Raw genomic sequence first — 26,427 nt, 5'->3', positions numbered from 1 at the left:
GCGGACGAACGGACTGCGTATTCGGATTCGTCTCGTTGTTCTGAGCAACTTTCATGTACAAAGTATTATCATCTGAGTTGCAGATTATTTTATATTAATTTCCAAAGTTTTAAATGATTTTCTAATTTTCTGGATTTTGTTTAATTCGAAAATACATTAATACTAAACTGCTATGGGTACACATAAATGTACCCAGCAGTTTGTACCAGCGGCTGACAATGGGGCCCGGGGGGGCCAGTCAGCAGTTGACTAGTCAACAGTTGACTGGTCAACTAGGTTCCGGGACCCACATGTCATAGGCACAATGCTAATTAACAGTTTTAGTTAATCTAATGACTAGGTGGAGTCCAGGGGGCTGAGTCAGCATGTACAGTCAGCGTTGACTTGGTCAAAGTTGACCAGTCAACAGGGTCAATGGTGCCCTTCTGTCAGTGTCACATGTGTTTTAACAAAATGTTTTAAACAGTCTAATTAGAGATGGGGCCCTACTGTCATTGACACATCAAGCTAATTACAAATTGATTAGCTAATTAAGCTACATTAATTAATTAATTAATTTAATCGATTATTATCATTTTCCTTATACCCTTTTCTTTGTTTTACAGCGGCAGGGCCCATATGGCAGTGGCCTATACGGCCACCAGGGGGTAGGATGGGCACGGGCGTGTGCGTGCTCGCCGGCGACGGCAGAGCGATGGGGGCAGCGTGGAAGTGGGCCACTGGCGCCGACCGGAGCCGCTGCAGGCAGGCAGCGGAGCAGCAGAGCAGCAGCAGCAGCGTGGTGCAGGAGCGGGCGGGGATGGCGTAGGGTGTGGCCGGGCGAAGGCGGGGCTGGCGCAGCTGTGCGTGGACAGCAGGCCGCATCATTTGAGCGGCGAGGGCAGTGGCGGGATGCGGGCAGGCGTAGCCTTGGCTTGCGCAGGGCGCGGTGACGATGGGTGTTGGTCGCACGCGGGCGGCCAAGGTCACCGCCGGAGCGCGGGACGTGGTCGACGACGAGCGAGGAGAAGCCGGGGCGCGTGTGCAGGCCGGCGAGGTGAGCGTGGCGATGTCCAGCGGGCACGGACGATGCCATAGCGGGTGAGGGAACGGCGCAGGGGAGGCAAGGCTAGGGCCGCCGCGGTAAGGCACTAGGCGGGGAAGGAGGACCGGGGTCCTCACCGTCGGTTGGAGGGAAGGGTGCGTCGAGGCGCGATGGCGACCGGTGGGGAGGAGGACGAGGAGGCGATACGACGACAGGGCGACGTTCACCGAGGTTGGCGTAGCGGCGGCAGGGCATCGCGGCGAGGGGGGTCTCCGGCGTAGTGGTCGCGGGGATCGGCGGCGGCGTTCGTCCCCCGATCCAGATCAGATCGGGTGGGGGAGAGGGAGAGGGCGAACGAGTGAGGGGGAGTGGGGGTGTCGGTTAGGGTTTGGGGGAGTGGGGGGAGGCCTATGTAGGCCAGAGGCGTGGGCCGGCCTGGCTGGGGGAGGAGGGGTCTTTGTCTCCCCTTATTTATTTATTTTTGACTTTTGTTTTATTTCTTTCTTTTCTGTTTTAATTTTATATTTTAAATACATCAGTTTTATAAAATACGTTAGTTGTACCTAAATTAGTATTAACAAATATGCCACCTCCACAATTAACTTGGCACCTAAAATAAATTAGTTTGTAATTGTTTATTATTTTAAAAGCATTTAAATAATTGTTCTCGCTACGTTTTATTCATTTTAGAGTATTTAATTTTTTTATAAAAGTGTGGTCTCTCCACCATAATTACCTATGCATTATTTGGCACAAACCGAACATTTTAGTTTTAATATTTGAAAACTCTAATTGTTTGACTTGTTTTTGAATTTGGATTTTGAATCGGTTTTGAACTAACGCGAGATTAGCAGCAGTAACGGAGGTGACATGGCATCATTAGCAGAGGTTCACTGTAGCTTAATTATCCCGGCGTCACAGTACAATTACCTCATCAAGTTCTACTTTTCTCCCACTCACTTTTTCAAGAGAAACTCCTTCTCTAGAAAGGATCCATGCTTAGCAACGAATATCTTGCCTTCGAATCAGTGATAGAAGGTGTACCCAACAGTTTCCTTTGGGTATCCTATGAAGACACATTTCTTCGATTTGGGTTCGAGCTTATCAGGTTGAAGCATTTTCATATAAGCATCGCAACCCCAAATTTTAAGAAACGACAGCTTAGGTTTCTTGCTAAACCACGGTTCATATGGTGTCGTCTCAACGGATTTAGATGGTGCCCTATTTAACGTGAATGCAGCCATCTCTAAAGCATAACCTCAGAACGATGGCGGTAAATCGGTAAGAGACATCATAGATCGCATCATATCTAATAAAATACGGTTACGACATTTGGACACACCATTACGCTGTGGTGTTCCAGGTGGCGTGAGTTGCGAAACTATTCCACATTGTTTCAAATGAAGACCAAACTCATAACTCAAATATTCACCTCCACGATCAGATCGTAGAAACTTTATTTTCTTGTTACGATGATTTTCTACTTCACTATGAAATTCTCTGAACTTTTCAAATGTTTCAGACTTATGTTTCATTAAGTGGATATAACCATATCTGCTCAAATCATCTATGAAGGTCAGAAAATAACGATACCCGCCGCGAGCCTCAACACTCATCGGATCGTATACATCAGTATGTATTATTTCCAACAAGTCAGTTGCTCGCTCCATTGTTCCGGAGAACGGAGTCTTAGTCATCTTGCCCATGAGGCATGGTTCACAAGCATGAAGTGATTCATAATCAAGTGATTCCAAAAGCCCATCGGCATGGAGTTTCTTCATGCGTTTTACACCAATATGACCTAAACGGCAGTGCCACAAATAAGTTGCATTATCATTATTAACTTTGCATCTTTTGGCTTCAATATTATGAATATGTGTATCACTACAATCGAGATTCAACAAAAATAGACCACTCATCAAGGGTGCATGACCATAAAAGATATTACTCATATAAATAGAACAACCATTATTCTCTGATTTAAATGAATAACCGTATCACATCAAACAAGATCCAGATATAATGTTCATGCTCAACGCTGGCACCCAATAACAATTATTCAGGTCTAAAACTAATCCCGACGGTAGATGTAGAGGTAGCGTGCCGACGGCGATCACATCCACATTGGAACCATTTCCCACGTGCATCGTGACCTTGTCCTTAGCCAATCTTCGTTTAATCCGTAGCCCCTGCTTCGAGTTGCAAATATGAGCAACAGAACCAGTATCAAATACCCAGACGCTACTACGAGCATTAGTAAGGTACACATCAATAACATGTATATCAAATATACCTTTCACTTTGCCATCCTTCTTATCCGCCAAATACTTGGGGCAGTTCCGCTTCCAGGACCAGTCCCTTTGCAGTAGAAGCACTCAGTTTCAGGCTTAGGTCCAGACTTGGGCTTCTTCCCTTGATCAACAACTTGCTTGCTATTCTTCTTGAAGTTCCCCTTCTTCCCTTTGCCCTTTTTCTTGAAACTAGTGGTCTTGTTAACCATCAACACTTGATGCTCCTTCTTGATTTCTACCTCCGCAGCCTTTAGCATTGCGAAGAGCTCGGGAATAGTCTTTTCCATCCCTTGCATATTATAGTTCATCATGAAGCCTTTATAGCTTGGTGGCAGTGATTGAAGAACTCTGTCAATGACACTACCATCAAGAAGATTAACTCCCAACTGAGTCAAGTGGTTATGGTACCCATTCATTCTGAGTATGTGTTCACTGACAGAACTATTCTCCTCCATCTTGCAGCTATAGAACTTGTTGGAGACTTCATATCTCTCAACTCGGGCATTTGCTTGAAATATTAACTTCAACTCCTGAAACATCTCATATGCTCCATGACATTCAAAACGTCTTTGAAGTCACGATTATAAGCCGTAAAGCATGGCACACCTGAAGAAATATGCCCTAGAGGCAATAATAAAGTTATTATTTATTTTTTTATATCATGATAAATTTTTATTATTCATGCTAGAATTGTATTAACCGGAAACATGATACATGTGTGAATACATAGACAAACAGAGTGTCACTAGTATGCCTCTACTTGACTAGCTCGTTGATCAAAGATGGTTATGTTTCCTAGCCATAAACAAAGAGTTGTCATTTCATTAATGGGATCACATCATTAGGAGAATGATTTGATTGACTTGACCCATTCTGTCGGGGATATACCCCGCGGTATGACCCGGCCAGACTTGGCGACTCACCAGAGACCTGGCTGGAGCTTGGCGACTCACTGGTGATCCGCCCGAACATGGCGATTCACAGGTAACCCGCCTGGACATTGTGACTCACTGGAGACCCGGCGGGCGGATCAGACGGACGACAAGACCCAAGGCCCAGCAGGCTGGCTTATACTCTGGTGGGCTGGCTTAAGGAGAAAGGGATGACGAATATTTCCTTTACGAGGAAGCAAGACCCGGACTTGTATTCAACTTGTAAGAAAAGATAGACTAGTCCTAGTCCTACTAGGACTCCGCATGTAACCCGCCCCTCTAACTTATATAAGGAGGGGCAGAGCACCCCAAAGAGGGACAAGCAACAAGAAACAATCTCTAGGGCTAGACACAAAGGGGGAGCCGGCTTATGCGCCGACTCTCTCATGAATATAATGAGACCTAGCCACAAACAGCATGTAGGGCTATTACCGGATGATGTTTCCCGGGGCCCGAAGCTGTCTAAATCCTTGTCTTGTGTTGCGTCTCTCGATTCCGCCCAACCCCTCTCAAGCTACCACATAGATGCGCTGGCCTCGTGACGAAGTCCTAACACTAAGGACATCTACCATGACAATTCCATGACAGTTGGCGCCCACCATGGGGCCTGCGCACGGTGGTGTTGAGTTCTTGGAGGGATCTCTTCTAGGGATCGAGGAGTTCATAGTTCTCCGGATGAAAAAGAGTTGATGCGAAAGGTTGCATCATCGGCGAATTTGTTAATCAGATCAATCCCAAGTTAATCTAGTACAGGCGCTGCCATCGGTGTTCTTTTTGATCTAATCTACTCGGCTATCGTCAATCGCCAGTGAAATTGCTTTTCTATCAAAGTCAGTATTGGTCTCATCTAAAAGATCAAACTTGGAAGAATTTTTGTGGATAGTCTCGCTCACCACCGCGAAACGGATTCAATCTGCATCTACACATGTGTCCTCGGACAAGCACATCAAGTCAGGCCAGCCGATGCTGATTTCTACACCGTCGCAGCGGCGAGGCGATCTACCAAAACGCTATGCGCCTGCAGTCAGTACTACTCCCGAGACCATGCCCAGCTTCTACGCGGCTCACCTCACCGCACACAGTCAAACGCAAAGTCGTAAAATCAACCATGACCCGGACGTGGGATGGTCAACGCCGGCCACGACCCAAAAGCAAAACGATTTTGCTAGTAGTGCTAGTATGATTGCATAGTAGTACTAGTACTACCTACGTGGAGATCAAAAGCTACTGCCAGCTCTTCATGACAAAAAAAGGGGAAAGAAGAAGTAGAAGACACCACGTGGATGGTCAAACCAACAACGACCCGGACAAGCACGGGCCGCCTCCACCGCTGGGCTTCGCCCACTCCGGTGTGCCTCCGGGCTGCCGGTCCCCGCCTGCTGAGCCGAGCCGGTGCGCCAAGACGGCTTCACCAGAGCCACCTCCGCTGCCGCGTTTCTGAGCCGCCGCTGACGTCCTCCGCTCCAAGTCGCCTTCACGGCCACCTCCGAGTCACCGTCGTGGCCGACTTCGCGCGGCCTGCTTTCAACCTGCATGGCCTCGGCTGCTTGCCGTTGAGCCACTGCCGTGGCCAACCTCGCGTGCCCGCGCTGCTGCTGCCTTACCTTCAACAAGTCACCTCTGAGACACCGTGGTCACCATAGGCCGCCGGCCTCACTCTCGTGCGGGTTCATTGCTCCGGGTCAGCCGTATATTGCCGAGCCGCCTCGCCTCAATGGCCGCTTCGAGTCACCACCTACAGCGCCTTTTATGTCGCCGGAGTACTCGGCCTCGTCTTCATGCTGCTGAGCCGATGCTTGCAAACATGCGTCAGTTCATCGTCGCCTCTACTGTGACACGGTCGACGAGCCGCCGTCAATGGCGAGTAGCCACGCCCGACTCTGCCACAAAGCCTTTCTAACTGCCCGGTGTTGACCTGCCCGCGCCGCTGTGGCCTTGTTTGCAAGCCGTCGGCCTCGTCCGAGTCACTGGTGCGGCCCCGCTGCCACGAGCCACCTTGCTGCTCTGTTGTTCAGAGCCGCCCCGTAAAATCAGCTTGCCTCTCCTTCTGCTGCGAGATGACGCCAGGGTATTGATCAATTATAAAGCACGTTGAGCCACTGTACCTGACGCCGTGGCCGCGTCACCTCACTGCAGCAATCGCCACCATCACTGCCGGGTCAACAGCGCGCCTCCACCTTACGACCCGGCTCTCCCCGCCCACTCGCCAAGTTACCTCGCCGGCGCGTCGAGCCACCCCGGGCACGCCGCCTCGCCTTGTTTCAAAATTGCTCTGCAGATATCTACGAATATAATCAGGTGCACTCGTCTCCGTTAAATTACTCTGCGTATTAAGTGTGTATTATACAAAACATATGTTGTCTGCTCGTGCTATTTTATACTCGCAGATCTATTCAGCTCAAGATTTTTTCGCTGGCGTTTCTTATTGCGTCACTTCCGACAATCTTTTGAGTCGCCATGACGCGTGATTCAGACAGCAGACGCGCGATTCAGACAGCTTGCAACATGGAGGACAACTCGCTCGTCCGTGACGGTTTACAACACTATGGGCGACTTACCCGTCCGACCCCGTGGCCGATTCTCCCGTCCACGCCGTTTTACAATGCCATGGCCGACTCGCCTGTTGATCGGGCGAATCAAGTGATATCCTTCTAAATATAATTTTGGCACATATTCCTTTTGTCAAAAAACAATCACTCTGGTCTGTGATATTTTTTAGGCAGGACGGCTATTAAAAGAAAAAGGGTGGTGTTATGTCGCGGATGCACGTTCGGCGGTGCTGCATGACTTCACGGGCACGCGTACCGCGGTCCGGTTTACATCAAACGCGCCAGCTGACTCGCTGTCCGCGCCGGCTTACAACGCCACGGTCGACTCACCCGTCTGCACCGGTTTACCACGCCGCGTCCGGTTCACCCGTGAGCGACTTCAACTTCACCTAGCAATCATTAATTTCATGGCGGATTATTTCCGGCCTGGCACATCAGGTGATATCCATCTAAAATATATTTTATTGGTACATATTATTTTTTATCAAAGAGCAGTTTATCTTTGTCTTGGTCTACAATATTGTTGATGCAGGACAATTGTTCACTACATCAAAACGATGTGGTTAACTCGCCCATCCGCACCGGCTTACAACGCCACGGCCGGCTCATCTGTCTATGCCGCCTCTGATGCAACGGTCGTCTTTACCATCCGTTTCTCACGGCCTGGTCTATATCAACATACCGGGCCACACCCGTCTGCGTGAGCTGATTATTGAGTATGAGCAAGTCACTGCTTGGGAAGCCCGGTTTTTTTCTTCCAACAAAATTGGAGGCAAATTATCATGTATTATCAGCCGCCGTCTGCACTGGATGGTTCAAATGGGCAGGCGCATAAGTCGCCGCCACTACAGTTTGGTTAACTTCAAACAACCAGTTGGAAGGGACCATTGGCTGAGTTGCTGACACGGCTCATACAGGATCATTTATAACCCGCCACAGTCACCTCAACCTTCTGTGGATTCACATCGCGCTATCAACACCAATGACATACACCTTATGCTATAGTCAATATGGAGAATCTCAAAGCCAACTCCTCGAGTCGTCTTGAGACTCGGGGGCTACAATGATATAACTCGGCAGCATTGGTCGGTTTCAATGCATTCAAGAATTCCGGGTCATTGGAGGGAGAAATAATTCGGTCCCGGAGGCTACCGCCATATTGGTGAAAAAGTTTAAAGGCCATCAGAAAATTTCCGGCTTAAAAAGAAGGATTCTGGTTTAGATCCGGCTCAAGAGACTTGACATCTCCCACAAAGCACTGAAGCTCTTAATATCCGGTTTAAAATCGGGTTCAAGGGAAATTTATCGCCACAAAGTTTTGAAGCTCTCAAATCCGGTTCAAGGTAAATTTTTCTATCACAAAGCTTTGAAACTCTCAATATCTGGTTTTTCTGGTTCAAAAAGAATTTATCTCTCGCAAAGTTCGAGTTCTCAGGAAAATTAAAGGGACCAAAAAGAGTCTTTACAAAGCACAACCCAAACATAGGTACCCTGCTTTAATGACCATTGGGAGCTGATCGTATTCGAATTTAGCTTAACCCTTTTGGTGTGACCCTGATCGTATTCGAATCAGAGTCGTTAAATATTCTCATGATCACTAGGGGGCTTCCTGTTCAAACATAGGTAGTATTCGAACCAAAGAGAACATAGCTGTCGGTACCCTCTTGATCGGCACACTGCCGAGCTCACTAGGGGGCTTCTTGATCGTATTTGAATCATAGCTCAACCCCTTTTGGGAACCGACGTGGATCGTATTCAAATCAGCGTCGTTAAACAACTCTGAAGGTCATTTGGGGGCTTCCTGTTCAAACATAGGTCGTATTCGAACCAAAGAGAACATAGCTGTTGGTACCCTCTTGATCGGCAACGCCAAAGCCACTGGGGGCTATATGATCGTATTCGAATCTTAGCTTAACCCCTGTAGGACGGTTTTCTGATCGTATTCGAATCAGAAGCCTCAAAATTTTTGAAGTCTCTTTTTGCAAACAATTTTTGGATTTTATTTGAAGCTTTTTGCTCATATCTGAAGCATATATATATATGTGGTTTCTATTAACCCACCCTGGCTTTCGACGAACAAGTCGCCAGCATATGACAATATTAATACTTGGAAGGTTTGGCTTCTAAGGATTGGGTTATCACCCTTACTGCACATGTCATGTAAACCGGCAGTATAAATTCAATATCACAGTGGTTATATGTGAGATATTATGACCCGCCTTGCGGTAAACCGCCAAGGGATCTTGTGATCTAATTATGTGCAGGATAAGACTACATTTGGGTGGTTACACACCCTGGTTTTTGACGTTAAGTCGCCAGGGCATATGTTGTTTAAACTCTGCAGGATTTACAGAGCTATGACTTACATAAATGATTAAATTCAAGCCCATCATCAAAGATTGAAATTGGTGTCTCAAAAGGGTTATCAATTCTTGATTTTCTCAAAGGCTATAAGCCGCCGGGTTGTATAAATTCTGGCTTACAATGGAGGCATATTAAATCGCCATTGGCCAAGAGCCACCGGGTATTTAACCTCCGGATTGACTTATCAACAGATGAGGCATTCAAAGTCGCTTTGGCGCAATGGCTATTATTTTATCAATGGATATGATTTATTCTACAATGGAAAGAATAGTCCCGAGTCGCTGCAGGCTTACGACCCGGCACTTGGGGGCTACATTATTTAAATTGAGGTCACATCAAATATGCAAGTCCCATGTCACTGCCAGCATGCACCATGGCACTTGGGGGCTAATGTAAAGACATTTTTTGCTCAACTTATTGAAGACCCGACTCATCACATTGTAATGAGCCGGCCCTTGGGGGCTACCAATTTCTCCTGTCGAAAATTCAAGGTACACAAGCCTTAATCCATTATATTGAAAGATCCACTACTCAGTTAGTAGAGTACAAAGCTCTTAACCTTGTGGACATGGGTTCAAGCCCCATGGTGGAGATTACATCATATGCTGTTATTATCAATAAATCATATACAAAGTCCCAGCTCGGTAATATCTTACTGACCCGGCCTTTGGGGGCTACACGTTGCTAGTCAACTTTACATGACCATATTTACAAAGTCCCTGCTCATTATTATATAATGACCCGGCCCTTGGGGGCTACATTGGTTGAAGTTTGTATGAGCATAAGGCAATTATAAGTCCCAGGTTGCTGCAAGCATGCCAACCCGGCACTTGGGGGCTACATATGTGGAATATTCAGTTTATGACTAATGATTGAGATGAATAACCCGGCTTTCTTCAAGGTTGCAACACTTATATTGAAGCAAGTCTTAAGTTATCACTATGTTCTCCTCTTAAGACTTGGGGGCTACAGGTGATATGCATATAAGGGAGAAAAAATCTTCAAATTCTCAGTTTGGAGCAAACCAGATTGACCCGGTGTTTGCAACAATCATGACCCGGTGTCACCAATAATAATGACCCAGCATCGGCAACAGTTAGGACCCGGTGTTATCAATATTTACAAGCCGATAATTTTGGCAATTATAACTAGCCAGTCTCTACATCTTTAAACTGGCAGATCACCAGATGAATCTTGAGTCTAAGATGTTTATTAAGCCGGAGTTTTGGAAACCGACTCAAATGGATTATTTCGTATAATATTTCTTTATAAGAGCCAATGTCAGCAAATGGATTACAATCTCTAGGGCTAGACACAAAGGGGGAGCCGGCTTATGCGCCGACTCTCTCATGAATATAATGAGACCTAGCCACAAACAGCATGTAGGGCTATTACCGGATGATGTTTCCCGGGGCCCGAAGCTGTCTAAATCCTTGTCTTGTGTTGCGTCTCTCGATTCCGCCCAACCCCTCTCAAGCTACCACATAGATGCGCTGGCCTCGTGACTAAGTCATGACACTAAGGACATCTGCCGTGACAATTCCACGACACATTCCGTTAGCTTAGCACTCGATCGTTTAGTATGCTGCTATTGCTTTCTTCATGACTTATACATGTTCCTATGACTATGAGATTATGCAACTCCCGTTTACCAGAGGAACACTTTGTGTGCTACCAAACGTCACAACGTAACTGGGTGATTATAAAGGTGCTCTATAGGTGTCTCCAAAGGTACTTGTTGGGTTGGCGTATTTCGAGATTAGGATTTGTCACTCCGATTGTCGGAGAGGTATCTCTGGGCCCACTCGGTAATGCACATCACTATAAGCCTTGCAAGCATTGCAACTAATGAGTTAGTTGCGGGATGATGTATTACAGAACGAGTAAAGAGACTTGCCGGTAACGAGATTGAACTAGGTATTAAGATACCGACGATCGAATCTCGGGCAAGTAACATACCGATGACAAAGGGAACAACGTATGTTGTTATGCGGTTTGACCGATAAAGATCTTCGTAGAATATGTGGGAGCCAATATGAGCATCCAGGTTCCGCTATTGGTTATTGACCGGAGACATGCCTCGGTCATGTCTACATTGTTCTCGAACCCGTAGGGTCCGCACGCTTAAAGTTCGATGACGGTTATATTATGAGTTTATGTGTTTTGATGTACCGAAGGTAGTTCGGAGTCCCGGATGAGATTGGGGACATGACGAGGAGTCTCGAAATGGTCGAGACGTAAAGATCGATATATTGGTGACTATATTCGGACATCGGAAAGGTTCCGAGTGATTCGGGTATTTTTTGGAGTACCAGAGAGTTACGGGAATTCGCCGGGGAGTATATGGGCCTTATTGGTCTTTAGGGGAAAGAGAGAGAAGAGGCTGCGCGCGCCCCCAAGGCCTAGTCCGAATTGGACTAGAGGGAGGGGCTGCTCCTCCTCCTTCCTTCTCTTCTCTTTCCCCTTTCCTTGACTCCTACTCCTACTACTTGGAAGGGGGGGAATACTACTCCCGGTGGGAGTAGGACTCCTCCTAGGGCGCGCCATAGAGAGGGCCGGACCTCCCCCTCCTCCACTCCTTTATATACGGGGAGGGGGCACCCCTTGGAGACACAACAATTGATCTCTTAGCCGTGTGCGGTGCCCCCCTCCACCATAATCCACCTCGATAATATCGTAGCGGTGCTTAGGCGAAGCCCTGCGTCGGTAGAACATCATCATCATCGCCACGCCGTCGTGCTGACAGAACTCTCCCTCAAAGCTCGGCTGGATCGGAGTTCGAGGGACGTCATCGAGCTGAACGTGTGCTGAACTCGGAGGTGCCGTGCATTCGGTACTTGATCGGTCGGATCGTGAAGACGTACGACTACATCAACCGCGTTGTGCTAACGCTTCCGCTTTCGGTCTACGAGGGTACGTGGACACACTCTCCCCTCTTGTTGCTATGCATCACCATGATCCTGTGTGTGCGTAGGAATTTTTTTGAAATTACTACGTTCCCCAACAGTGGCATCCGAGCCTGGTTTTATGCATAGATGTTATATGCACGAGTAGAACACAAGTGAGTTGTGGGCGATATAAGTCATACTGCTTACCAGCATGTCATACTTTGGTTCGGTGGTATTGTTGGATGAAGCGGCCCGGACCGACATTACGCGTACGCTTACGCGAGACTGGTTTTACCGCCGTGCTATGCACACAGGTGACTAGCGGGTGCCAGTTTCTCCAACTTTAGTTGAACCGAGTGTGGCTACGCCCGGTCCTTGCGAAGGTTAAAATAGCACCAACTTGACAAACTATCGTTGTGGTTTTGATGCGTAGGTAAGAACGGTTCTTGCTCAGCCCGTAGCAGCCACGTAAAACTTGCAACAACAAAGTAGAGGATGTCTAACTTGTTTATGCAGGGCATGTTGTGATGTGATATGGTCAAGACATGATGCTATATTTTATTGTATGAGATGAGCATGTTTTGTAACTGAGTTATCGGCAACTAGCAGGAGCCATATGGTTGTCGCTTTATTGTATGCAATGCAAATGCCCTGTAATGCTTTACTTTATCACTAAGCGGTAGCAATAGTCGTAGAAGCATAAGTTGACGAGACGACAACGATGCTACGATGGAGATCAAGGCGTCGCGCCGGTGACGATGGTGATCATGATGGTGCTTCAGAGATCGAGATCACAAGCACAAGATGATGATGGCCATATCATATCACTTATATTGATTGCATGTGATGTTTATCTTTTATGCATCTTATCTTGCTTTGATTGACGGTAGCATTATAAGATGATCTCTCACTAAATTATCAAGGTATAAGTGTTCTCCCTGAGTATGCACCGTTGCGAAAGTTCTTCGTGCTGAGACATCACATGATGATCGGGTGTGATAGGCTCTATGTTCAAATACAACGGGTGCAAAACAGTTGCACACGCGGAATACTCAGGTTAAACTTGACGAGCCTAGCATATAACAGATATGGCCTCGGAACACTGAGACCGAAAGGTCGAGCGTGAATCATATAGTAGATATGATCAACATAGTGATGTTCACCATTGAAACTACTCCATCTCACGTGATGATCGGACATGGTTTAGTTGATATGGATCACGTGATCACTTAGAAGATTAGAGGGATGTCTATCTAAGTGGGAGTTCTTAAGTAATATGATTAATTGAACTTAAATCTATCATGAACTTAGTCCTGGTAGTATTAGCATATCTATGTTGTAGATCAATAGCTCGCGTTTTGCTCCCCTGTTTTATTTTGATATGTTCCTAGAGAAAACTAAGTTGAAAGATGTTAGTAGCAATGATGCAGACTTGGTCCGTGATCTGAGGATTAACCTCATTGCTGCACATAAGTATTATGTCCTTGATGCACCGCTAGGTGACAGACCTATTGCGGGAGCAGATGCAGACGTTATGAACGTTTGACAAAAGCTCGGTATGATGACTACTTAATAGTTTAGTGCACCATGCTTTACGGCTTAGAACCGGGACTTCAAAAATGTTTTGAACGCCACAGAGCATATAAGATGTTCTAAGAGTTGAAATTGGTATTTCATACTCATGCCCGTGTCGAGAGGTATGAGACCTCTGACAGTACTTTGCCTACAAGATGGAGGAGAATTGCTCAGCTAGTGAGCATGTGCTCAGAATGTCTGAGTACTACAATCGCTTGAATCAAGTGGGAGTTAATCTTCCAAATAAGATAGTGATTGACAGAATTCTCTAGTCACCATCACCAAGTTAGTAGAACTTCATGATGAACTATAATATCCAAGGGATAACAGAAACAATTCCCAGGCTCTTCGTGATGCTGAAATCGACGAAGGTAGAAATCTAGAAAAACATCAAGTGTTGATGGTTGACGAGACCACTAGTTTCAAGAAAAGGGCAAAGGGAAGAAGGGGAACTTCAAGAAGAACGGCAAGCAAGTTGCTGCTCAAGTGAAGAAGCCCAAGTCTGGTCCTAAGCCTGAGACTAAGTGCTTCTACTGCAAAGGAACTGGTCACTGGAAGCGGAACTGCCCCAAGTATTTGACGGATAAGAAGGATGGCAAAGTGAACAAAGGTATATTTGATATACATGTTATTGATGTGTACTTTACTAGTGTTTATAGCAACCCCTCAGTATTTGATACTAGTTCAGTTGCTAAGATTAGTAACTCGAAACGGGAGTTGCAGAATAAACATAGACTAGTAAGGGTGAAGTGACGATGTGTGTTGGAAGTGGTTCCAAGATTGATATGATCATCATCGCAGACTCCCTATACTTTCGGGATTAGTATTGAACCTAAATAAGTGTTATTTGGTGTTTGCGTTGAGCATGAATATAATTTGATCATGTTTATTGCAATACGGTTATTCATTTAAGTTAGAGAACAATTGTTGTTCTGTTTACATGAATAAAAACCTTCTATGGTCATACACACCAACGAAAATGGTTTGTTGGATCTCGATCGTAGTGATACACATATTCATAATATTGAAGCCAAAAGATGCAAAGTTAATAATGATAGTGCAACTTATTTGTGGCACTGCCGTTTAGGTCATATTGGTGTAAAGCGCATGAAGAAAATCCATGCTGATGGGATTTTGGAATCACTTGATTATGAATCACTTGATGCTTGCGAACCATGCCTTATGGGCAAGATGACTAAAACTCCAGTCTCCGGAACAATGGAGCAAGCAACTGGCTTATTGGAAATAATACATACTGATGTATGCGATCCGATGAGTGTTGAGGCTCGCGGCGGGTATCGTTATTTTCTGACCTTCACAAATGATTTGAGCAGATATGGGTATATCTACTTGATGAAACATAAGTCTGAAACATTTGAAAAGTTCAAAGAATTTCAGAGTGAAGTGGAAAATCATTGTGACAAGAAAATAAAGTTTCTACGATCTGATCGCGGAGACAAATATTTGAGTTACGAGTTTGGTCTTCAATTAAAACAATGTGGAATAGTTTCACAAATTCATGCCACCTGGAACACCACAGCATAATGGTGTGTCCGAACGTCATAACCGTACTTTATTGGATATAGTGCAATCTATGATGTCTCTTACCGATTTACCACTATCGTTCTGGGGTTATGCATTAGAGACAGCTGCATTCACATTAAATAGGGCACCGTCTAATCCGTTGAGACGACACCGTATGAACTATGGTTTGGCAAGAAACCTAAGCTGTCGTTTCTTAAAGTTTGGGGTTGCGATGCTTATGTGAAAAAGTTTCATCCTGATAAGCTCAAACCCAAATCGGAAAAGTGCGTCTTCATAGGATACCCAAAAGTTACTGTTGGGTACACCTTCTATCACAGATCCGAAGGCAAGATATTCGTTGCTAAGAATGGATCCTTTCTAGAGAAGGAGTTTCTCTCGAAAGAAGTGAGTGGGAGGAAAGTAGAACTTGATGAGGTAACTGTACCTGCTCCCTTATTGGAAAGTACTTCATCACAGAAACCGGTTCCTGTGACACCTACACCAATTAGTGAGGAAGTTAATGATGATGATCATGAAACTTCAGATCAAGTTGTTACTGAACTTCGTAGGTCAACCAGAGTAAGATCCGCACCAGAGTGGTACGGTAATCCTATTCTGGAGGTTATGTTACTAGACATGACGAACCTACAAACTATGAAGAAGCGCTGGTGAGCCCAGATTCCGCAAAATGGCTTGAGGCCATGAAATCTGAGATGGGATCCACGTATGAGAACAAAGTGTGGACTTTGGTTGACTTGCCCGATGATCGGCAAGCCATTGAGAATAAATGGATCTTCAAGAAGAAGACTGACACTGACGGTAATGTTACTGTCTATAAAGCTCGACTTGTTGCAAAAGGTTATCGACAAGTTCAAGGGATTGACTATGATAAGACTTTCTCACCCGTACCGATGCTTAAGTCTATCCGAATAATGTTAGCAATTGCCGCATTTTATGAAATTTGGCAAATGGATGTAAAGACTGCATTCCTGAATGGATTTCTGGAAGAAAAGTTGTATATGATGCAACCTGAAGGTTTTATCGATCCAAAGGATGCTAACAAAGTGTGCAAGCTCCAGCGATCCATCTATGGACTGGTGCAAGCATCTCGGAGTTGGAATATACGCTTTGATGAGTTGATCAAAGGATATAGTTTTATACAGACTTGCGGTGAAGCCTGTATTTACAAGATAGTGAGTGGGAGCACTACAACATTTCTGATAAGTATATGTGAATGACATATTTTTGATCGGAAATAATGTAAAATTTTCTGGAAAGCATAAAGGAGTATTTGAAAGGAGTTTTTCAAAGAAAGACCTCGGTGAAGCTGCCTACATATTGAGCATCAAGATCAATAGAGATAGATCAAGACGCTTGATAAGTTTTTTCAATGAATACATACCTTGACAAGATTTTGAAGTAGTTCAAAATGGAACAGCCAAAGAAAGAGTTCTTGCCTGTGTTACAAGGTGTGAAATTGAGTAAGACTCAAAGCCCGACCACGGCAGAAGATAGAAAGAGAATGAAAGTCATTCCCTATGCCTCAGCCATAGGTTCTATAAAGCATGCCATGCTGTGTACCAGATCTATTGTATACCCTACACTGAGTTTTGCAAGGGAGTACAATAGTGATCTAGGAGTAGATCACTGGGCAGCGGTCAAAATTATCCTTAGTGGAATAAGGATATGTTTCTCGATTATGGAGGTGACAAAAGGTTCGTCGTAAACAGTTACGTCGATGCAAGCTTTGACACCGATCTGGATGACTCTAAGTCTCGATCTAGATACATATTGAAAGTGGGCGCTATTAGCTAGAGTAGATCCGTGCAGAGTATTGAAGACATAGAATATTTGCAAAATACATACAGATCTGAATGCGGCAGACCCGTTGACTAAACTTCTCTCACAAGCAAAACATGATCACACCTTAGTACTCTTTGGGTGTTAATCACATAGCAATGTGAACTAGATTATTGACTCTAGTAAACCCTTTGGGTGTTGGTCACATGACGATGGGTGTTAATCACATGGTAATGTGAACTATTGGTGTTAAATCACACGGCGATGTGAACTATATTATTGACTCTAGTGCAAGTGGGAGACTGAAGGAAATATGCCCTAGAGGCAATAATAAAGTTATTATTTATTTTCTTATATCATGATAAATGTTTATTATTCATGCTAGAATTATATTAACCGGAAACATGATACATGTGTGAATACATAGACAAACAGAGTGTCACTAGCATGCCTCTACTTGACTAGCTCGTTGATCAAAGATGGTTATGTTTCCTAGCCATAAACAAAGAGTTGTCATTTCATTAATGGGATCACATCATTAGGAGAATGATGTGATTGACTTGACCCATTCCGTCAGCTTAGCACTCGATCGTTTAGTATGCTGCTATTGCTTTCTTCATGACTTATACATGTTCCTATGACTATGAGATTATGCAACTCCCGTTTACCGGAGGAACACTTTCTGTGCTACCAAACGTCACAACATAACTAGGTGATTATAAAGGTGCTCTACAGGTGTCTCCAAAGGTACTTGTTGGGTTGGCGTATTTCGAGATTAGGATTTGTCACTCCGATTGTCGGAGAGGTATCTCTGGGCCCACTCGGTAATGCACATCACTATAAGCCTTGCAAGCATTGCAACTAATGAGTTAGTTGCGGGATGATGTATTAAGGAACGAGTAAAGAGACTTGTCGGTGACGAGATTGAACTAGGTATTAAGATACCGACGATCGAATCTCGGGCAAGTAACATACCGATGACAAAGGGAACAACGTATGTTGTTATGCGGTTTGATCGATAAAGATCTTCGTAGAATATGTGGGAGCCAATATGAGCATCCAGGTTCCGCTATTGGTTATTGACCGGAGACGTGCCTCGGTCATGTCTACATTGTTCTCGAACCCGTAGGGTCCGCACGCTTAAAGTTCGATGACGGTTATATTATGAGTTTATGTGTTTTGATGTACCGAAGGTAGTTCGGAGTCCCGGATGAGATCGGGGACATGACGAGGAGTCTCGAAATGGTCGAGACGTAAAGATCGATATATTGGACGACTATATTCGGACATCGGAAAGGTTCCGAGTGATTCGGGTATTTTTCGGAGTACCGGAGAGTTAAGAGAATTCGCCGGGGAGTATATGGGCCTTATTGGGCTTTAGGGGAAAGAGAGAGGAGAGGCTGCGCGCGCCCCCAAGGCCTAGTCCGAATTGGACTAGGGGGAGGGGCTGCGCCCCCTCCTTCCTTCTCTTCTCTCTCCCCTTTCCTTGACTCCTACTCATACTACTTGGAAGGGGGGGAATCCTACTCCCGGTGGGAGTAGGACTCCTCCTAGGGCGCGCCATAGAGAGGGCCGGCCCTCCCCCTCCCCCACTCCTTTATATACGGGGAGGGGGGCACCCCTTGGAGACACAACAATTGATCTCTTGATCTCTTAGCCGTGTGCGGTGCCCCCTCCACCATAATCCACCTCGATAATATCGTAGCGGTGCTTAGGCGAAGCCCTGCATCGGTAGAACATCATCATCGTCACCACGCCGTCGTGCTGACGGAACTCTCCCTCAAAGCTCGGCTGGATTGGAGTTCGAGGGACGTCATCGAGCTGAACGTGTGCTGAACTCGGAGGTGCCGTGCGTTCGGTACTTGATCGGTCGGATCGTGAAGACGTACGACTACATCAACCGCGTTGTGCTAATGCTTCCGCTTTCGGTCTACGAGGGTACATGGACACACTCTCCCCTCTCGTTGCTATGCATCACCATGATCCTGTGTGTACGTAGGAATTTTTTTGAAAGTACTACGTTCCCCAACAACACCGAACTATCGAGTAGTCATCAACTTTGCTCTGCTAGACGTTCATAACGTCTGCAGTTGCTCCTGCAGCGGGTCTTGCACCTAGCGGTGCTTCCACGACGTAATTCTTGTGTGCAGCAATGAGGATAATCCTCAAGTTATGGACCCAGTCCGTGTAGTTGCTACCATCATCTTTCAACTTAGCTTTCTCTAGGAATGCATTAAAATTCAAGCGAACGGTAGCACGGCCCATTGATCTACAACAACATAGATATGCAAAAACTATCAGGTACTAAGTTCATGATAAATTAAAGTTCAATTAATCATATTACTAAAGAACCCCCACTTAGATAGACATCCCTCTAGTCATCTAAATGATCACGTGATCCATATCAACTAAACCATGTCCGATCATCACGTGAGATGGAGTAGTTTTCAATGGTGAACATCACTTTGTTGATCATATCTACTATATGATTCACGTTCGACCTTTCTGTCTCAGTGTTCTGAGGCCATGTCTGCATATGCTAGGCTCGTCAAGTTTAACCCGAGTATTTTGCACATGTAAAACTGGCTTGCACCCGTTGTATGTGAACGTAGAGCTTATCACACCCGATCATCACGTGGTGTCTTGGCACGACGAACTGTAGCAACGGTGCATACTCAGGGAGAACACTTATACCTTGAAATTTAGTGAGGGATCATCTTATAATGCTACCACCGAACTAAGCAAAATAAGATGCATAAAAGACAAACATCACATGCAATCAAAATATGTGACATGATATGGCCATCATCATCTTGTGCCTTTGATCTCTATCTCCAAAGCACCGTCATGATCTCGATCGTCACCGGCTTGACACCTTGATCTCCATCGTAGCATCATTGTCGTCTCGCCAACTATTGCTTCTACGACTATCGCTACCGCTTAGTGATAAAGTAAAGCAATTACATGGCGATTGCATTTCATACAATAAAATGACAACCATAAGGCTCCTGCCAGTTGCTGATAACTTTTACAAAACATGATCATCTCATACAACAATTTATATCTCATCACGTCTTGACCATATCACATCACAACATGCCCTGCAAAAACAAGTTAGACATCCTCTACTTTGTTGTTGCAAGTTTTACGTGGCTGCTACGGGCTACTAGCAAGAACCGTTCTTACCCACGCATCAAAACCACAACGGTTTTTCGTCAAGTGTCCCGTTTTAACCTTCAACAAGGACCGGCCGTAGTCAAACTCGATTCAACTAAAGTTGGAGAAACAGACACCCGCCAGCCACCTGTGTGCGATGCACGTCGGTAGAACCAGTCTCATGAACGCAGTCATGTAATGCCGGTCCGGGCCGCTTCATCCAACAATACCGCCGAATCAAAGTAAGACGTTGGTGGTAAGCAGTATGACTATTATCGCCCACAACTCTTTGTGTTCTACTCGTGCATATCATCTACGCACAGAACTGGCTCGGATGCCACTGTTGGGGAACGTAGCATGCAAAAAAAATTCCTACGATCACACAAGATCTATCTAGGAGATGCATAGCAACGAGACGGGGAGAGTGTGTCCACGTACCCTCGTAGACCGAAAGCGGAAGCGTTATGTCAACGCGGTTGATGTAGTCGAACGTCTTGACGATCCAACCGATCCAAGTACCAAACGTACGGCACCTCCATGTTCAGCACACGTTCAGCTCGATGACATTCCTCAAACTCTTGATCCAGTAGAGGGTCAAGGGAGAGTTCTGTCAGCACGACGGCGTGGTGACGGTGATGGTGATGTGATCCGCGTAGGGCATCGCCTAAGCACTATGATGCTATGACCGGAGGAGTAAACTGTGGAGGGGGGCACCGCACACGGCTAAGAGAACTATTGGTGTGCCTTTGGGGTGCCCCCTTCCCACATATATAAAGGAGGGGGGAGAGAGGCCGGCGACCAGGAGGGGCGCGCCATGGGGGGAGTCCTACTTGGACTCCTAGTCCAAGTAGGATTCGCCCTGTTGGGGAACGTAGTAATTCAAAAAAATTCCTACGATCATGCAAGATCTATCTAGGAGATGCATAACAAAGAGACGGGAGAGTGTGTCTACGTATCCTCATAGATCGAAAGTGGAAGCGTTTAGTAACGTGGTTGATGTAGTCGAACGTCTTCACGATCCAATCGATCCAAGTACCGAACGTACGGCACCTCCGTGTTCAGAACACGTTCAACACGATGACGTCCCTCGAGCTCTTGATCCAGCTGAGGACGAGGGAGAGTTCCATCAGCACGATGGCGTGGCGATGGTGATGATGATGTTACCGACGCAGGGCTTCGCCTAAGCACTATGATGATATGACCGAGGTGTGTAACTGTGGAGGGGGGCACCGCACACGGCTAAGACAAATCTTGGAGTGCCTTTGGGGTGCCCCCTGCCCACGTATATAAAGGAGGGAGGGAGAGAGGCCGGCCCTCCTAGGGGCACGCCAAGTGTAGGGAGTCCTACTAGGACTCCCAAGTCCTAGTAGGATTCCCTTTCCTTTTCAGAGTGGGAAAGAAGGAAAGGAGGGAGAGGGAGAAGGAAAAGGGGGGGGGTGCACCCCACCCCTTCTCCAATTCGGTTTGGGCAGGGGGAGGCGCGTGCCACCTCGTGGCCCTTCTTCCCTCTCTCCACTAAAGCCCAATAAGGCCCATTAACTTCCCCCGGCGAATTCCCGTAACTCTTCGGTACTCCGAAAAATACCCGAATAACTTGGAACCATCCCGATGTCCGAATATAGCCTTCCAATATAAGAATCTTTACCTCTCGACCATTTTGAGACTCCTCGTCATGTCCGTGATCTCATCCGGGACTTCGAACAAACTTCGGTCATCAAATCACATAACTCATAATACAAATCATCATCGAACATTAAGCGTGCGGATCCTACGAGTTCGAGAACTATGTAGACATGACCGAGACACATCTCCGGTCAATAACCAATAGCAGAACCTGGATGCTCATATTGGATCCTACATATTCTACTAAGATCTTTATCGGTCAAACCGCATAACAACATACGTCATTCCCTTTGTCATCGGTATGTTACTTGCCCGAGATTTGATCGTCGGTATCATCATACCTAGTTCAATCTCGTTACCGGCAAGTCTCTTTACTCGTTCCAAAATGCATCATCCCGCAACTAACTCATTAGTCACATTGCTTGCAAGGTTTATAGTGATGAGCATTACCGAGAGGGCCCAGAGATACCTCTCCGATACACGGAGTGACAAATCCTAATCTCGATCTATGCCAACCCAACAAACACCTTCGGAGACACCTGTAGAGCATCTTTATAATACCCAGTTACGTTGTGACGTCTGATAGCACACAAGGTGTTCCTCCGGTATTCGGGAGTTGCATACTCTCATAGTCAGAGGAATATGTATAAGTCATGAAGAAAGCAATAGCAATAAAACTTAACGATCATTATGCTAAGCTAACGGATGGGTCTTGTCCATCACATCATTCTCTAATGATGTGATCTCGTTCATCAAATGACAACACATGTCTATGGCTAGGAAACTTAACAATCTTTGATTAACGAGCTAGTCAAGTAGAGGCATACTAGGGACACTCTGTTTGTCTATGTACTCACACATGTACTAAGTTTCCGTTTAATACAATTCTAGCATGAATAATAAACATTTATCATGATATAAGGAAATAAAATAATAACTTTATTATTGCCTCTAGGGAATATTTCCTTCACGCCCCCCCTTTTCCTTTCTCCACCAGAGGGAATAGGAAGGAGAGGGAGAGGGAAAGGGAAGGGGGGCGCCGCCCCCTCCTCCTTGTCCTATTCGGACTCCCTAGGAGGGGGGCGCGCTGTTGGGAAACGTAGTAATTCAAAAAAAATCCTACGATCACGCAAGATCTATCTAGGAGATGCATAGCAACGAGAGGGGAGAGTGTGTCCACGTACCATCGTAGACCGAAAGCGGAAGCGTTTAGTTAACGCGGTTGATGTAGTTGAACGTCTTCACGATTCAACCGATCCAAGTACCGAACGTACGTCACCTCCATGTTTAGCACACGTTCAGCTCGATGACGTCCCTCGAGCTCTTGATCCAGTAGAGGGTCGAGGGAGAGTTCCGTCAGTACGACGGCGTGACAACAGTGTTGGTAATGTGATCCGCGCAGGGCTTCGCCTAAGCACTACGACAATATGACCGAGGTGGTAAACTGTGGAGGGGGCACCGCACATGGCTAAGAAACAACTGTTGTGCCTTTGGGGTGCCCCCTGCCCACATATACAAAGGAGGGGGGAGGAGTAGGCCGGCCCAAGGGGGCGTGTCATGAGGGGGGAGTCCTACTAGGACTCCGTTCCTAGTAGGATTCAGCCCCCCTCGTTCCATCTGACGGAGAGGGGAAAGGGGAAAGGAGGGAGAGGGAGAAGGAAAGGGGGGCTACGCCCCCACCCCTCGTCCAATTCGGATTGGGCTTGGGGGGGGGGAGCGGCTCCACCTCCAGTGGCAGCCTCCCTCTCTCCACTATGGCCCAATAGGCCCATTAACTTTCCCGGGGGGTTCCGGTAACCTCCCGGTACTCCGACAAATCCCCGATCTTCTTCGGAACCATTCCGGTGTCCGTATATAACCTTCCAATATATCAATCTTTACCCCTCGACCATTTCGAGACTCCTCGTCATGTCCATGATCTCATCCGGGACGCCAAACAAACTTAGGTCACCAAAACACATAACTCATAATACAAATCGTCATCGAACGTTAAGCGTGCGGACCCTACGGGTTCGAGAACTATGTAGACATGACCGAGACACATCTCCGGTCAATAACCAATGGCGGAACCTGGATGCTCAGATTGGCTCCTACATATTCTATGAAGATCTTTATCGGTCAAACCGCATAACAACATACGTTATTCCCTTTTTCATCGGTATGTTACTTGCCCGAGATTCGATCGTCGGTATCATCATACCTAGTTCACTCTCATTACCGGCAAGTCTCTTTACTCGTTCCGTAATGTATCATCCTGTAACTAACTCATTAGTCACATTGCTTGCAAGGCTTATAGTGATATGCATTACCGAGAGGGCCCAGAGATACCTCTCCGATACACGGAGTGACAAATCCTAATCTCGATCTATGCCAACTCAACAAACACCATCGGAGACACCTGTAGAGCATCTTTATAATCACCCAGTTACGTTGTGACGTTTGATAGCACACAAGGTGTTCCTCCGGTATTCGGGAGTTGCATAATCTCATAGTGAGAGGAACATGTATAAGTAATGAAGAAAGCAATAGCAATAAAACTAAACGATCATAATGCTAAGCTAACGGATGGTTCTTATCCCTCACATCATTCTCTAATGATGTGATCCCATTCATCAAATGACAACACATGTCTATGGTTAGGAAACTTAACCATCTTTGATTAACGAGCTAGTCAAGTAGAGGCATACTAGGGACACTCTGTTTGTCTATGTATTCACACATGTACTAAGATTCCGGTGAATACAATTCTAGCATGAATAATAAACATTTATCATGATATAAGGAAATATAAATAACAACTTTATTATTGCCACTAGGGCATATTTCCTTCAGTGTCCTACTTGCACTAGAGTCAATAATCTGGATTACATAGTAATGATTCTAACACCCATGGAGTCCTAGTGTTGATCATGTTTTGCTTGTGGAAGAGGCTTAGTCAATGGGTCTGCAACATTCATATCTGTATGTACTTTGCAAATCTCTATGTCTATAATGCTCTGCACGGAGCTACTCTAGCTAATTGCTCCCACTTTCAATATGTATCCAGATTGAGACTCAGAGTCATCCGGATCAGTGTCAAAGCTTGCATCGACGTAACCCTTTACAATGAACTCTTTGTCACCTCCATAACCGAGAAACATTTCCTTAGTCCTCTTTAGGTACTTAAGGATAATTTTAACCGTTGTCCAGTGATCTACTCCTAGATCACTATTGTACCCCCTTGCCAAACTCATGGCAGGGTATACAATAGGTCTGGTACACAACATGGCATACTCTATAGAACCTATGGCTGAGGCATATGGAATGACTTTCATTCTCTCTCTATCTTCTGCCGTGGTTGGGTTTTGAGTCTTACTGAACTTCACACTTTGCAACACAGACAAGAACCCTTTCTTTGACTGATCTATTTAAACTTTTTCAAAAAAAATTCCAAGGTATCTGCTTTGTGAAAGTCCTATTAAGCGTCTTGATCTATCTCTATAGATCTTGATGCCCAATAAGTAAGTAGCTTCACCGAGGTCTTTCATTGAAAAACTTTTATTCAAGTATCCTTACATGCTATACAGAAATTCTATATCATTTCCAATCAATAATATGTCATCCACATATAATATCAGAAATGCTATAGAGCTTCCACTCACTTTCTTGTAAATACAGGCTTCACCATAAGTCTATATAAAACCATATGCTTTGATCACCTTATCAAAGCGTATATTCCAACTCCGAGATGCTTGCACTAGTCCATAGATGGATCGCTGGAGTTTGCGCAGTTTGTTAGCACCTTTAGGATTGAACAAACCTTCTAGTTGTATCATATACAACTCTTCTTTAATAAATCCATTTAAGGAATGCAGTTTTGACATCCATTTGCCAGATTTCATAAAATGCGGCAATTCCTAACATGATTCAGACAGACTTAAGCATCGATGCGAGTGAGAAAATCTCATCGTAGTCAACACCTTGAACTTGTCGAAAACCCTTTTGCGACAATTCGAGCTTTGTAGATAGTAACACTACCATCAACGTCCATCTTCCTCTTGAAAATCCATTTATTCTCAATGGCTTGCCGATCATCGGGAAAGTCCACCAAAGTCCACACTTTGTTCTCATACATGGATCCCATCTCAGATTTCATGGCCTCAAGCCATTTTGCGGAATCTGGGCTCATCATCGCTTCCTCATAGTTTGTAGGTTCGTCATGGTCTAGTAACATGACTTCCAGAACAGGATTACCGTACCACTCACGTGTGGAACGTGTTCTGGTTGACCTACGAGGTTCGGTAGTAACTTGATCTGAAGTTTCATGATCATTATCATTAGCTTTCTCTCTAGTTGGTGTAGGCATCACTGGAACTGATTTCTATGATGAGTTACTTTCCAATTCGAGAGAAGGTACAATTACCTCATTAAGTTCTACTTTCCTCCCACTCACTTCTTTCGAGAGAAACTCCTTCTGTAGAAAGGATCCATTCTTAGAAACAAATATCTTACCTTCGGATCTGTGATAGAAGGTGTACCCAACAGTTTCTTTTGGGTATCCTATGAAGACGCACTTCTCCGATTTGGGTTCGAGCTTATCAGGCTGAAGCTTTTTCACATAAGCATCGCAACCTCAAACTTTAAGAAATGACAGCTTAGGTTTCTTGCCAAACCACATTTCATACGGTGTCATCTCAACGGATTTAGATGGTGCCATTTAAC

The sequence above is a fragment of the Aegilops tauschii genome, chromosome 2 (assembly GCF_002575655.3).
Source record: "Aegilops tauschii subsp. strangulata cultivar AL8/78 chromosome 2, Aet v6.0, whole genome shotgun sequence".
NCBI classification, from domain to species: Eukaryota; Viridiplantae; Streptophyta; class Magnoliopsida; order Poales; family Poaceae; genus Aegilops; species Aegilops tauschii.
Note: the sequence above shows the minus strand (reverse complement) of the source record.